The sequence below is a fragment of the Onychomys torridus genome, unplaced genomic scaffold (assembly GCF_903995425.1).
Source record: "Onychomys torridus unplaced genomic scaffold, mOncTor1.1, whole genome shotgun sequence".
In the NCBI taxonomy this organism is placed as follows: domain Eukaryota; kingdom Metazoa; phylum Chordata; class Mammalia; order Rodentia; family Cricetidae; genus Onychomys; species Onychomys torridus.
Genome location: NW_023414046.1, coordinates 399,821 through 416,415, shown reverse-complemented (window position 1 = coordinate 416,415; position 16,595 = coordinate 399,821).

Sequence of the window (16,595 nt, the reverse complement as noted above, 5' to 3'; positions counted from 1 at the left end):
ATGGTATTAAAAAGTTATGTCTGGTTTGCAAGGTTATGCAAGCCTTTAGTCCCAGCACTCAGGGGGAGGGGCAGGGCAAAGTGTGAGGTCACAGCCAGCCTGGTCTACATACTGAGTCTAGCACAACTGGTAATAAACAGAGAGTCCTTGTCTCAAGACAAAGAAAACTTCTCCCTGAAGAATAGCTTTCATAGTACCAGAAGCACCATTCAAGCTTCCCAAAGTGGAAGCCAATGGCCAGTCTTATCCAGATATGATGATGCCTGTGGTAGTATTTGCTCCACTCATGAGCTTGGGCTATAAGCCCCAAAGGAGGCAGTGCTTCCTGCCATTGCATGTGACCTCTTAAAAAGAGCAGGGAGAAGGGGCATGCTATACAAATTGGACAAGCAGGACACAGAAGAAAATGACTGAAGAATTTTGCCAAGAGAAGTTGGGACAGAACTTTAAAAATCCTGATTTACAGATAATTCTGTCAGATACGTTAGGCCTGTAGGCTGAAGTTGGATGTCCCAGTGTTGCAGAGGAACTTTGGGTGAGTGTCCAGGCAGCCTGATGTCTCTGTCATTATGTAACATTACATTCCTCTGGAGTCTTTGGTGGAGTTGAAGACTAGATAGTTATAGTTTTCTCTAGATATAATAAAAGAAAATTAGATACAAAACTTCAGATTCACCCAGGTAAGGTAGATAACTAGGTATTTTCTTATGCAAATGCAAATGGATTGTATATTGTTGCTATAATTCTTACTTAATAACTGTTTTTGTTTTACTATATTAATGTTAAAACTTCCCTTTGTAATTAAACGAAAAAGGGGAAATGCTGTGGGATAAAGTTCTTGTATACTGTAAAGATTTGTCACTCAATTTGGTTTAATAAAATGCTAATTGGCCAGTAGCCAGGCAGAAAGTATAGGTGATGAGACCAGACTAGGAGAATGCTGGGAAGAGGAAGGGTGGAGTCAGAAGTCACCAGCCAGATGTAGAGGAAGCAAGATGAAAATGCCAAACTGAGAAAAGGTGCTAAGTCATGTGGCTAAACTTAGATTAGAATTATGGGTTAATTTAAGTGTAAGAGCTAGTCAATAATAAGCCTGAACTAATGGCCAGTCAGTTAAAATTAACATAAGCATCTGTATGGTAATTTGGGAAGTAGCTGCTGGGTATTTGGGAGTTGTTGGCCAAACAGAAACTTCCATCTACATTTGTATGAAACACACCAGGGATCATCACGGTACAGTAACCCTGAGTGCAGTAGGGGCAAGCATACCTTGATGGTAACCAACAGCTCTCAAATTGGACTTAAGAAATTGTTAACAAAAGAGAAACCATGACTGGTACTGGAAATCAGGTTAACTACTCAGTTCAGGTAAAGTCATGAATCTTGATGGAGAATCAACAACCACCACTTTACTAAACCATCATAATCCTTAATAAAAATCTAAACATTTTCCTTATACCCACAGATAAGTCTATTCTTTGCCTGTTGTCAAGGAAACTTTTCTTTGCAACAGACAAAGAACACTACAAATAAACCACAACTAATCAAAATGCAGAGTTGTAGTTGCCAGGCCGAATGGATACATATATAAAACACTCCTAAATATAGGGCTCAAGGAAAATGTTTGCAGAAGGGAATATAAAGGTTGTAAGAGGATCAGTAAGTTTACTGAGAGATTTTGCCTACCTGTGTATTAGTCACAGTTCTCTAGAGCAACAGAACTGATAGAATCTCTCTCTCTCTCTCTCTCTCTCTCTCTCTCTCTCTCTCTCTCTCTAACTTACAACCTACTGTCCAGCTAATCCAACAATGGCTAGCTGTGAACAGAAAGCACAAGAGTCTAGTAGTCAGTCCTCAAGGCTGGGTGTCTCAGCTGGTCTTTAGTAAATGCTGGAATCCCAAAGAAGTGGGCTTTAATACCAGTGAAGGAATGCTTGTTCTAATAAGTCTAGGGCAAGTAGACAAGGAGCAAAGGCTTCATTTTTCCATGTTGTTTATAGAATTCCAGCAGAAGGTGTGGCCTAGAACAAAGTCATATCTTCCAGCCTCATGATCCTTTTCACACACCTGTGTCCTCGCACCTCAAGATATGGATTAAAGGCTTTGTCTTCCTACCTCAGAGATCTGAACTAATAGTGGATTCACACAATTCAAACCAAGCAAAAATAATCTCTCACAGGTGTGCCCTAAGTTTCTGGATTGTAGTTCATTCCAGATGTAGTAAATAGACAAGTAAGAGTAGCCATCAAAAGTACATCATCCCTTGTCAACTTGACACACAATCATATCTCCTTATGTTATGATTAATCTCCAATTAAAGACAATAAATAGGTCATAACAACAGCCAAACATAATATAATTATAACAAATACAATTGCAAATGAATTATGTATTTAACTATGCTATAATTAGACCTAACATGATATAACCCACTGTCAAACAACAGCTAACACATAAATTTAGAATAGGTGTCAATGTCTCTTGTGGACAAGACTTTATTAGTATCTCAAATTTAGATATGATATCCATTAATATTCTCTTAATTGATGTTATATCACTTGATAAAGAAATTGAAAGAAAACACAAATATCTGTACAAAAACATTCTTAGGAAATTACAATAGAAACACTGATGTCAGCTATAATCTTCCCTTCTGTTACTGATCACATGGCCTTAATAAGTATTTGTAACTATCTTTCTACACTACCCCCTCTCTATATCCTCCATGATCAGCAGGTCTTGGCTCCTTTCCTGGAAAGTGACCAATTCCTTCATCCCTGATGTGTCTGTGCCCTTTGTCATCCTTCCTAGATTAGGCTGCTGTTGTTTCCTATTGACTTTAATCACAGGACCTGGTAGCACTTAGAGACACCCTAAAGGCTCTCCTGCACTGCAGACGTAATCCCTCTAATCTACATTGTGGAGAGGCAATCCAGTTTTCCCATGGTAATGTGGATTAATCTCCCCTCCTAACATTGTTAAGAGTTGTTAGTTGTTGTCGGCAGAGTTTTACAGTGTCTCAACAGCTGCTCCCAAATAACAATAAAGAGGCTTATATTAATTGTAAATGATTGGCCAAAACCTCAGGCTTGCTACTAGTTAACTCTTTTTTTCCCTCAGCCCTTAGTTAACTCTTATATTTCAAAGTAACCTATATTTCTTATCTATGCTCTGCTATGTGGCTTCAGACCTTTTCTCAATATGGCAAGGTCATCTCCTTGCAATTCCAAGAGACTCATTCACTTCTTCATCATGCTTTCTTTTCTTTTTTCTTTTTGTCTGCAAGCCCCAGCAGATTCTTCCTCTTCAGCTATTGGTCAGGCAGCTTGTTTATTAACCCAATCACAGTAACACATATTCACTCAGTGTAAAGGAATATTCCACAGTTATTCCTTTCTCAGCTTTTTGGTTTAAGGGCATTAGAAGCCCAAAGTGACCAAGGGGAGTCTGAGCTTCCATTTTAATAGGATATTGTTTCAGTTCCTGGCAGGAATACTCTCGTTTTTGGATCCAAGAATTCTAGAGTAGCAGAACTTAATGTTGAGGGAATGGGAAGCAAAAATTTCCCATTGGGCCATTAGGGATAATAGTAAGTGGAACTATTCACATTTCTTCCTTTTGAATCCTGGGACACCTGGATCCTCGATATGGGAGAAACCATATAATATATTGGACACTGATTCTAAGCATATACTGCCTTCTGGAGAACCCTGCCATAACCCTCCAATTAGGTGTCACCTATTTGGCCCTGTAACTGTTTCTTTTAAAACCAATTCCTTCTTTCTATATGGCCAGCTACTTCAAGATGGTGGTGAATATGGTAAGACCAGTGGATTCCATGATCATGGTACATTTTTTCACTTTTGTGCTGTGAAGTGAGTTCCTTGGTCAGAAGCAATACTGTGTGGAATACTTTGACAGTAGATAAGGCATTCTGTAAGTCCACAGATTGTAATGGGTTATTATTTTAAGATGTGTTACATTTGTTCATGCTGTGGAACACTTGGCTAAAGATGCAATGATGTGTTGCATTCTTTTATGTTGAATATGTTTCACTCTGTGAAGCTCTGTTACATTGCCTGTCGAAAATACCTGGTTGATCTAATAAAGAGCTGAACGGCCAATCCAATCTTCCAAGGGTACAGATCTTGCCTTTAACGGCCTGATTATTCTCTTGCATGCTGCATTTGCTTTCTCAAAAGCCAAAGGTTCTATTATTATCTGGCTAGCTTCTGAATTTGGGACCATTCTATTTATTGCTGAAGTCAGTCTTTGTAAGAAATCTGTGAAAGATTCTTTTGGGCCCTGTATAACCTTTGTAAATGGCTCAGTTTTCTTTCCTGGTTCCTCAACTCTGTCCCATGGATTCAAGGCTGCCATTCAACATAGAATTAGGGTTTGGATATCATATAAACATTGTGTTTGTGCTGCAGCATGTTGTCCTTCTCCAAAAAGCTGATCCTGGAAGACTTGTATACCTTTATCCCTACATTGTTTTTGCTATGTTTTTAGCTTCCTCTTTGAACCACATTTGCCACTGGAGCTGTTGTCCAGGTTCCAGAACAGCCTGTGCCAGCTCCTGCCAGTCCTGTGGTATAATCATATTATAAGTTGACCAGGAGTTTAACATTTGCTTTACATACAGGGAATGCATGCCATAAGATACTATTGCCTCCTTAAACCTTTGTAAGTCTAACATTTCAACTGGAGTCCAAATATTTTGTGTATTCACTTGACCAGGTAGCTGTTTTATGGTTAACGGATAAAATAAGGGTGATTGTGTGAAAACAGGCTTTCTTTCTGTAACCTTATAATCCAATCCTGAAACAACTACACTGTTAATTTCTTCTGTCTGAATCTGAATTTCTCTATAATTCATTTTAACAGGTTTTTCTAAAATTTTTATCCTGGCACTTAAATTGACTATCTTTTTAAATTGTAAAATGAGGATAAGAAGAATAATAATGTACATAATTTGATCAACATTAATCTTCTAATATAGTTGTTCCATTGTCAGACTGCCTAAAATTTCAAACAAAGCCCAATTTTCTTCCAATGTACACATAAAACCCATTTTTTTAAAATGTGGGAAAAATTATCTTTTAAATAGTTTCCTTTAAAATATCTGATATAATTGACTTACCAATTCTGCATAGAACAGTAGAAATCCGAGGGAATTTCAAAACAGCTACCTAGCATCCGAGGTGGGAATCCAGAGAACGAGAGAGAGAGTAAGAAAGAGTAGCCATGTTCTGACTAAAAGCTTGAATCCAACTACGTGTTCCCGCTTGAGCCGAGTTGAGCCTGGGCTCTGGCTTCCTTAAGCTCCGATCGACCACGTGCACTGGTGTTTCAGCCAAAAGCAGCCTATCTGCAGTTGCATGTAGCTACTGCTAACTACTGCAGGCCTGAGTTGTTCATAGCATCAGCTTTTTAAGCAAGTAATGCCAGCTGTGGCGGTAACCACTTGTAGCTAAGGCAGGTTGGGCCTGAGTCCTAAGCCGAGCTAGGCCCGAGGTAGGCCTGAGCTAGTCCTGAGCTAGGCCCGAGCTAGGGAGCCAGGCCTGCCCAGATGGGAAGCCGGACTCACTGCCAAGCCAAGTGGTTTTTTTTAACTAATTCTTGCCACGTTGGGCACCAAATGTAGATGTAACTGTCTTGTTAAATAAGAAACACAGAACCTATTGCAGAGTTAAAAGCCAAGAGGTCAGAGCAATAGCTGAGAGCTGAAAACCTTACCCTTCACTGCTGCTCTGTCTTTCCTCTCTGCAAGAGACCTATTTCCTGTGTCCTGTCTTTTATATAGACTTTCTGTTCTGCCTTCTCATTGGTTGTAAACCCAGCCACATGACCTCCTCATCACTGCCTGATGTACAGACCTCCAGGTCTTCTATGGTCCGTATTGAGATTAAAGGCATGTGTTGCCATACTGGCTGTATCCTTGAACATGCACAGATCCGCCTAGCTCTGCCTCCCAAGTGCTGGGATTAAAGGTGTGCACCACCACTACCCAGCTTCTGCTCTGGCTTGCTCTGAGGCAACTTCAGTACAAATAAAATATCACTATAGTTGGGGGATGGATGGAGGGGGGAGTAATAAAAGAGGCATCTTCATGGGGGCATTTCAGGGTGAGGAAGAAACCTGGTACCAGGGAAACTCCCAGGTATTCACAGGATGGCCCCAGCTAAGACTCCTAGAAATAGTGGAGAGGGTACTTGAACTGGCCATCTCCTGAAATAAGATTGGTGGCAACTCTAATTGTCATAAGAGAGCCATTTTCCAGGAATTGATGGAAGCAGATACCAGGATGCACAGCTAAGTACTGGGCCAAGCTCAGTGAGGCCAGCTGAAGAAAGGAAGGAAGAATTGTATGAGCCAGAATGGTCAGAGTCATGATGAAAAAACACATAGAGACAGTTGACCTGAGCTCATGGGAGTACATGGACTCTGAATCAACAGTTAGGGAGCCTACATGGGACTGACCTAAGCCTTCTACACAAGTGTGACAGTTGTGTAGCTTGGTCTGTTTTTACAATTCCTAGCAGGGAGATCAGGACCCATTCCTGGTGTTTAGCTGGATTTGGGGAACCTGTTCCCCATGCTGTATTACCTCGCTTGATGCAGGGGGAAGAATTTGATCCTACCTCAACTTAATGTGCCATGCTTTGTTGAAGTCCATGAGAGGCCTACCTCTTTCTGATGGAGATGAAGAAGTGGATGGTGAGGGGGTAGCTAGGAGTCAGAGGGTGGTAACAGGAGGAGAGAATGGAGGGGAAACTGTGGTCAGTATGTAAAATAAAATTAAAATGCTAATTAAATAAACTTTAAAAGAAACACTTCAAATGTGCCGCGTCCCCCTCACCATTTTGCATCTTAAAGGATTAGTGAAGTCATTTCTTCTGGGCCTTCCCATTGTTGAGAATTAGGTTTTACACAGCATACCCTCTCCAGCACTGCAGTTTCCCTGAGCCGTAAAATGCCTTCTTTAACCCTAAACCAAGGGATGTCAGGCATCTCCAACCCCCTTTCAGTAAGGCATCTGTTGACACATGCTTCAGCCAACCATTCCAATCAATGTTTAACTGTGTGAGCTTCTGTTTTAAACCAAGAATCTCCACTTAGAGGGACATCAATAAATTCAGTCCTATCTTGTTTTATGTTCCTTCTTCCATTATCCCACACCATTAAAACCCATTCCCACACATTCCCAGACTGATGCTAGAATTAATCAGCAAAATCATTAAGTCCTTTAGTAGTGAAGCACACCTCCTAATGGACTACACTTTCTACTGCCCCACCAAGAGCCTGCTCTTATATAAATTTGTTTATAGGTCTAGAGGCAATTATTGGTGGACACTGAGGAACATTAGTGTTATTGTACCTGGCATTTTCTTCAGAGAAATTGCTTCTGGTTTAGCAGACAATGAAGGATTAGTGACCTTATCAAATGTGGGAAAGGCAATATTTCAAGGGTAGGACTCATGGTACTACTTCCTCATTTGAGATAAACCCTTAAGAATCTGAGGATTTGAGTTCTCAGCTGTATGGGGTCCTTGCACACATCCCCACCCCAAGTTATTGGATCCCATTCTATTACCATTTAATTCCCTTAATTCTACTGCCTACACTGTCTGAGGCTGGGACTTGATTTTTTGCTGTAATTCAGTTCAACTCATTGTGAAGTATTCAGTTTGATTTTCTAAACTTGAGCTCTGTGGCTGTTGGAGAGAAGATTCTCTTCCAGGGCACACTTAGAAAATTTTACACTCCTTTTTATTTGCATCTGGAGCCAGTCAGTTTTATCACATAGTTCTTTGTGGTTCTTCACAGTATTCTGAAATGCTAGAAGTTGGTTAGTTTTATCACTGAGCTCATCCTTTTCCTTTATCAATTTATCCAGAGATGCTTAGATTAACCAGGAAATGGCATCATTTCCCTTATTTTCCTGTAGGGCCCTGGAACTCCCAAGTTGGGTAACTGTGCCCTGCTTGCTGACCTTGACCTTGATGTCCTCCCTATGCTGATTCCCTGCTGGTCTCCACCCTCCTGAATGCTTAAGGGAAGTTCCTTGTTTGTGTTTCCTGCATTTGGTGTAAACAGCTTAGATGCAAGAATGTAGAACCTTCAGTAGAGAACTTCTGCCTTCCGGGGTTCCTCCATTGTGCTGTAAGCCTGTATTTAAGGTTTCCTCCCTTCCTCAATAAACGGCATTCAGCATCCCCTGGCACGAATGACCCTCTGTCTTTTGTCTCTGTTTTTCAATCCACAGCCCCTCGCTCGGACATGGTAAATGGGTGGTGGTAGCACGAGCACTACCAAAACATTTTCCCTCAAATCTTCAAAAGTTGCACATACCAGATCCCTGGGTACATTGCTACTCACAATTGGTGAATCAGGGTAATAAAATGTATTTATCTCCTTAACTTTGCAATATAGTTCACACTATGGTCTTTCAGTACTCTCCAAGCTCCCAGAAGATGTAATGACTGGAGAGGCTTCAGTACCTGAAAGTGCTGGTAAATGGAGAAGCCTATTCCAGATACTTAAGGAATTCATCCTTATACTTCCATTGTTTTAGAGTTACTTCCGTACCAAAATCTGTATAGACAGGGTTCTTTAAAGTAACAGAACTAATAGAATGAATCTCAATCTCTCTCTCTCTCTCTCTCTCTCTCTCTCTCTCTCTCTCTCTCTGTGTGTGTGTGTGTGTGTGTGTGTGTGTGTGTGTGTGTGTGTGTGTAATTGGTTGAAATGATTTATAGGCCACTGTCTAGCTGATCCATCAATGACTAGCTTTGAACAGAAAATCCATAAATCCAGTCATTGCCCCCTCCACAATGCTGGATGTCTTGACTGGTCTTTGGGATATGCTGGAATCCCAAAGAAGTGGGCTTCAAAACCAGTGAAGGAATGGATATGCTAGCAAGGAAATGAGCCCACAAGCAGGCAAAATGTGAAAGCTTCATTCTTAACTATCCATATATCAGCTCCCAGGAGAAGGTGTGGCATAGATGAAAGGTGTAACTTCCACCATCAAGATCATTGTCAGAAATGTGTGTCTCCAGCCTCACAGATCTTGAGTACAAGTGGATTCATCCCATTTTAAACTAAGTAGAAATAATTTCTCACAGGTATGCCCTTCATTTCTGAATTGTAGTTCATTACAGATGTAGTCAAGTTGACAACCAAGAATAACCATCACAACTAGTAATGCCAGAAACTAAAGCTCTAAAAATCTCACTAACATGCACACATAGTGTGAGCAAGAAGCCACAAGTGCAATGGGCATGTCAAAGTGCATGGGGAAGAGCCTACAAAGCTCAACCCAACACAGAGAACTACAGGCAACTGGAGAATGCTGAGAGCAGGAGACATCATCTCCCCTCAGGAAGAGCACATCATTTGGTTACCCTATATCATAGCCTTGGAAACATACATACAAGCAACATGATATAAACAAAGAAGATTGTATTTAGGAACATTGATTCTTTGTTTTTGTTTTAGAGACAGAGTTTATCTGTGTTGCCCTCACTGTCATAGAACTTGGTCTGTAGACCAGGCTTGTCTTGAACTCAGAGATCTTCCTGCCCTCCTCCCAAGTGCTTGAATAAAGGTATGTGCCACCACAGACCTATCGGGATATATATATATCGTATATGAAAACACATATGTGTATGCAAAAACAGTTATTGAAATAAGTGGGCATGAATTAAAAAGAGCAGGGGAGGGTATAGGGGATGATTTGGTAGTAGGAAAGAAAAAAGAGCCATGCATTATATTATTTTTATATTTATTTAAGTTTTTTTTTTTTCATTTTCCATACCAACCACTGTTTCGTCTATATGTATAGAAGGGGGAGATGTTAGGGACCAAGATTTCAGGAACCAAACATGAACCATGGAAAGTACTAGCTAAGCCAGAGAACAAGTCATAAGCCCACTGCCCTTCCCCAGAGCAGTAACACCTGTTTGCTAACCGGAGGCTCCCAAAGATAAGAACATTCCACAGTCAGGTGCCATGGCAACCAAATATAAAGAGCACTCCATGGTCAGGTAGCCTAGCAACAGAACAAATGGCCCTTGACCAGTGACCTTAGCAGACTTCTTGCAGTTGCACGACCTGCATGTCTACCACGTTCTGCACCCCTTCCACATCCCTTCCCCTTCCCTCCTTCCTGCCCCTTCCCCTCTTATGCTATATAAGCCATGGGGAGAAAAATAAAGACTGGCGGCTTGATCAGAATTCTGTCTTTCTGTCATCTCTCGAGTCACCCTTCCCTTTCATTCGCTCCCACAGGTGGGTCGCCTCCCCCCCCCCCCCCCGTTGGAACCCCGCTGGCCGGGGCATTCTCCTGCTCACCTTCCTCCCACCCCATCTCCATCTACTCCTCATAGTGGGTAAGGCCTCCCTTGAGTAGTCAACAAAGGCTGGCATACCAATATGGGGCACGATCAAGCCCCTTCTTCCTCCATCAAGACTGAATAAGGCATCCCACCATAGACAATGGGCTGTAGAAAGCCAGCTCATGAACACAGGATAAGTCCTGGTCCCATTGTTAGGGGACCCACTAATAGATCAAGACACACAACTGTCACCCACATTCATAGGGCTACATTTGGTCCCATGCAGACTCCTCAGCTGTCAGTCCACCTTCCATAAGCTCCCATTAACTCAGATCTTCTTGTTTCTATGGTTTACTCCATGATGATCTTGACCTTTCCCTTCCTCCTATAATCCCTCCTCCCTTTCTTCAACTGAACTCTAGGAGCTCAGCCAAGTGTTTGGCTGTGGATCTCTGCATCTGCTTTGATCAGTCATTGGATGTAGGCTCTATGATGACAATAGGGTAGTCACCAATATGATTATAGGGAAAGGCTAGTTCAGGCGCCCTCTCCACCACTGATAGGAGTATTAGTTGGGGACATCCCTGTAGGTTCCTGGGGATTTCCCCAGCACTGGGTCTCTCCCTAATCCTATAATGGCTCACCCTCTTAAGATATCTCTTTTGGGGTTGGGGATTTAGTTCAGTGGTAGAGTGCTTGCCTAGCAAGCACAAGGCCCTGGGTTTGATCCTCAGCTCAAAAAAAAAAAGTTATCTCTTTCATTGCTCTCCCTCTCCATCCTTCCCCCAACTTGACCATCTCAACCTCTCAGGTTCCCATTCCCATCCCCTGTCTTCCACTTCCCTCTCCTGGTTTACTGTAGTTAGAAGGTTTGTCCAGTCCTGCCAGGCCTCCACAGTCCCATGGCCCACTTATAAAATAATCACTCAGAAACTTATATTAATTATAACTGCTCAGCCATTAGCTCAGGCTTATTACTGACTAGCTCTTACACTTAAATTAACCCATAATTCTTATCTATGTTTAGCCACATGGCTTAGTACCTTTTCTCAGTTCTGCCTTGTCATCTTGCTTCCTCTGTGTCTGCTTGGTGACTTCTGACTCACTCCTTCCTCTTCCCAGAATTCTCCTTGTCTGCTCCACCCCACCTATACTTCCTGCCTGGCTACCGGCAAATCAATGTTTTATTTAACCAGTGTACAAGGGCATTATCCCACAGCACTTTACCCAGGAGATCTTAAACATTTACACTTCCAGGGAAAATGAATGTGTGTCATTCTGAGAGTCATTTTTTTCCTAGCTTGTAGACAATTTCTAAATGGTCTTATTAAATAAGAAAAAACAGAGCCAAATATGGAGATGAAAGCCTTAGAGATCAGGGAAAAAGGGAAAGCCACCTTACCTCATCAACTCTACAACTTCCAAGTGGGTACCACTAGCTTCTCTGAGGTTGTGGATTATAGCCTGGCTGTCCTTTGTTTTACATCTAATTTCCACTTATGCGTAGGCATATACCATGTTTGTCTTTCTGGGCCTGGATTACCTCACTCAAGATAAATTTTTTTACTTCTATTTGTCTGCAAATTTCATGATGTTATTATTTTTTACCACTGAGAAATACTCCATTGTGTAAATGTACAACATTTTCATTATCCAATCTTCAGTTAAGGGACATCTAGGTTGTTTCTAGGTTCTGGCTATTATGAATAATCCAGCTATGAACATAGTTGAGTAAATGTCCTTGTAGTATGAATTTGCATCCTTTGGGTATATGGTCAAGATTGTTATTGCTATGTCTTGAGGTATATTGATTCCTAATTTTCTGAAAAACTGCCATACTGATTTCCCAAGTTGCTGTAAAGATTGCACTCCCACCAGGGGTGGAGGAGTATTGCCCTTTCTCCACATCTTCTCCAACACAAGTTGTCATCAGTGTTTTAGATCTTACATATTCTGACAGGTGTAACATGTGATCTCGGGTGGTGGTGGCACACGCCTTTAGACTTTAATCCCAGCACTCGAGATACAGAGCCAGGCGGATCTCTGTGAGTTTGAGGCCAACCTGGACTACAGAGTGAGTTCCAGGAAAGACGCAAAGCTACACAAAGAAACCCTGTCTCAAAAAACAAAACAAAAAACAAAAAAACCCCATGGTATCTCAAAGTTGTTTTGATTTGCATTTCCCTGATCGCTAAGGATGTTGAACAATTCTTTAAGTGTATGTCAGCCATTTGTAATTCTTCTGTTGAGACATCTCTGTCTAGATCTGTAGGTCATTTTTAAATTTGAATTGTTTTGTTTTTTTGATATCTAGTTTCTTGAGTTCTTTATATATTCTGGAGATCAGCCCTTTGTCAGATGTGGGGTGGGTGAAGCCCCATTCTGTGGACTGCCATTTTGTCTTATTGACAGGAGCCTTACAGAAGCTTCTCAGATTCAGGAGGTCCCATTATTAATTGTTGATCTTAGAGTCTGTGCTACTGTTATTATATTTCCAAAGTGGTCTCCTGTGCCAATAAGTTCAAGACTACTCCCCACTTTCTCTTCTATCAGGTTCAGTGTGTTTATGTTGAGTTTTTTGATCCACTTGGACTTGAGTTTTATGCATAGTGATAAACATGGATCTATTTGCATTCTCTACATGCTGACATCCAGTTATGCCTGTACCATTTGTTGAAGATGCTTTTTTTCCCCCATTGTACAATTTTGATTTATTTTTTTGTTAAAGATTGTGTGTTCATAGGTGTGTGGATTCATGTCAGGGTCTTCAGTTCAATTCTACTGATTCCTTGCTGTCATAGAATATAGCAGGGTCCTTTGCTGTTGTTCCCTTTCGGTGTGGGGGCCAAGTAGGTTTAGAGTCAAACCACACAGACTCTGGGAGAATGTCAAAATAACAAGCTCAGTTGATTCAGTTAGAGGCAAGTCTTATATACCCTCCAGCCCTCCCTGGGGGGAGTCTGATGAATATGCATCAACTGGTGTGACATAACTATCTCTCATTGGTCCAAGTCATCTGCAGATCATGTTTCAGCTGCTGTTGCTAAGGCTCTTAGGCAGACCCAGATTGGCTCTCAGAAAGTATCTTTTACTTGGCTGGGTCTCAAGCCTGCTAAGGATTAGTCATCCCACAATAGAATTCAGTCTGTAGACTAAGCTTTTCTTGTACTCAGACTTCTACCTTCCCTCCTCCCAAGAGCTAGGATAAAGTTGTGTGCCACAACAGACCTACAGGAATACATATATACATGAACATACATATATTTATGCAATAACAGTTACAGAAATAAGTGGCATAAATTTAAAAGAGAGCAGGGAAGAATATAAGGGAAGACTTGGCAGTGGAAAGGGAAAGGAGACATGTAATTATAATGTCAAAAAATGTTTTGGGGGGACTTTTTTTTTCATTTTTCTTTATTAAGAAATTTTCTACTCACTCCATATACTATCCACAGATTCCCCCTCCTCCCTCCTTCCACCTCCAGCCCTCTTTACCAAGCCACCCCCACATCCCCCAAATTGAGGTCTCCCATGGGGAGTCAGCAGAGCCCAGCACATTGAGCCTAGGCAGGTCCAAGCCCCTTTCCACTGCACCAAGCCTGTACAAAGTGTCACACCACAGGCACCGGATTCCAGAATTCTGCCCATAGACCAGGGACAGATCCCGATCCCCTTGCCTGGGTACCCCTCAAACAGTTCGAGCCCAACAACAATCTTCCATATCTAGAGGGCCTAGTCCAGTCCCATGGGGGTTCCACAACCACCAGCCCACAGTTCATGGGCTTCTATTAGTGTGGCCGATCATCTCTGCACGTCCTCCCATCATGATCTTGATATCCCTTGTATGCAGTATCTCTCCTCTCTCTCTCATCAATTGGATTCCAAGAGCTCAGCCTGGTGCCTGGCTGTCTATCTCTGTATCTGCCTCCATCAGTCACTGGACAAAAGGCTCTAAGATGACAGCTAGGTTATTTGATAGGCAGGTCACCAGAGTAGACTGGTACAGGCACCCTCTGAGGTGGTGCCAACCTTGAATGTCAAAAATTTTAAAGTTAAAAAAAAAAGCAAAACATAAAATAAAGGAACAAACAACAACAAATTCAAAGGAAAATTAAAACAAGCAAAACGGTCATATACCAATAAGGAAATGTAGACTAGGACTCCTTTAAGCTTCCATGATGCCCTAGCTACAATGGCCATCTTCAGGAATAGAATGATAACTAACATTGGCATCAATATGAGTAAAGAAGGTCATATGCTTCTGTGGGGTTAAGGAGTAGAGAATCAACCTTTTTTTTTTTTTTTTTTTAAGATTTATTTACTTATTATGCATACAGAAGAGGGCGCCAGATCTCATTACAGATGGTTGTGAACCACCATGTGGTTGCTGGGAATTGAACTCAGGACCTCTGGAAGAGCAGTCAGTGCTCTTAACCTCTGAGCCATCTCTCCAGCCCGAAAATGAACTTTTGAAATCAGTGTATATGTTCTCAAATAAATGAATAATTAAAATGAAAGAAAAAAAACAACACAGAACTCCTGTGTGAGCCAATTACAGAACATGGCATTATTCCCGTGGAAACAATGACGAACATCTTCTTATAACAGACAAATCATCATTAGGAAACCAGTGAAGTCTAACTTGATGAACCAATGGGGTTTGTTTGTATGTATGTCTGCATGCAATGTGTGTTCCTTGTGCCCCATGAGGCAATCAGGGATCACTGGATGCCCGGAAGTGAGCATACATATTGAATGTCCATATAAGAGTGCTGGGAATTCAAAGTGAGTGTCTGAAAGAGCAGACAGTACTCCAAACCAGTCAGTCATCTGTGAATCTTAGTGGACCAGTGAGTTTTACTGGGGTGACTTGTAGGACTGTGGGTGACGTGTTATTCATAGAAGCACAAAGGCCTGAATGACAGCTGCATCATCCTATGAGGGTGATGGCTAATAAATCTGAAAACCTGGGGAGCATGGCTCAGCCTGCAGGCAGTTCAAGGGAGGGTGGAACTGTCTTTTAAGATACTCGGTCAGCTTCTTCTGCTTTATCTTGTTTGGTCCAGGCAGCTGGACTGTGTCTGCTTCATGGCTGGTCTGAGCATCTTCTGTGCAGTTCAGCTTGTCTGATAGTATCAGCAGTCCTTATCAGTTATATATGCTTGAGGGAGGAGGGCACTAGTGAAACTTGCCAGTTTATGTGCCTTCCCAAAGCTATGAAAATTTCAATTTCTGAGCTTAAGAGCTTCTCTGCAGGACTGAATGCATCACCTCACCTTAGAGCAGTATCTCTCAACCCTCATGTCATGATCCCTTTGGGATCTCATTTCAAGAATCTTGCATGTGATACATTTAAAATACAATTCTTAATAGTAGCAAAATTACCACTAGGAAATAACAACAAAATAATTTTATGGATGAGGCTCACCACAACATGAGAAACTGCATTAAATGGATGCAGCATTGGGAAGATTGAAAACCACTGCCTTAGACTATCCTGTTCCTTGACCTTTCCTTTCATGCCCTGTGTTTTGAGGAAATTCCTCCACCGATGGAAAGATTTACTCTCAGAGGAAACTGACACACAATAACCATTGCTGGGCGTGAACTCCAAAGACTTGCCATTTTACCAACGAGGACTTGCCATTTTACCAATGAGCACTTGCCCATCAAATTCACTGATGTTTTACTCACTGTATCTAGGAAATGGAATCAACCTTGATGTCCATGAATTTAAACATAAGTAAATGAAAATGTGATACTTTTCTATATAACCCATAATGTTATTCAGGTGTAAATAAAAATGAAAGTGTGAGCTCTAGATGTACATGTAGGTTAATGGAAATAATGAGTTCAGATACCTAGGCCCCAAAAGTCAAACATCAGATGTTCTCTCACATATGTATGTCTAAGCTACAAACTTTGTTTTTGTGTTCAAGTAAGACTACATGTAGAAGCCAGGAATCTAGAAATGGACCATTAGTGGGGAGATGGAAGAATTGAGACTAGATAGTAGAATCTAGATGATATGAAATTAGAAGGTGGGAATCCTGGGGGCAGAATGGTTCAAATATGTAGTGAAGGGGGCTGCTGAAAGATCATCATGAATAAGATGTCTGTGAACAAGGATCATGGGAACCCATCATTTTTCAACCCAAGTAAAAAATACAATATAGTATTTTATATAGGATAGTAGGCCACATTATAAGAGAATGGGGCATTGGATGATGTGTGCTAAATGTTTAACTGGGG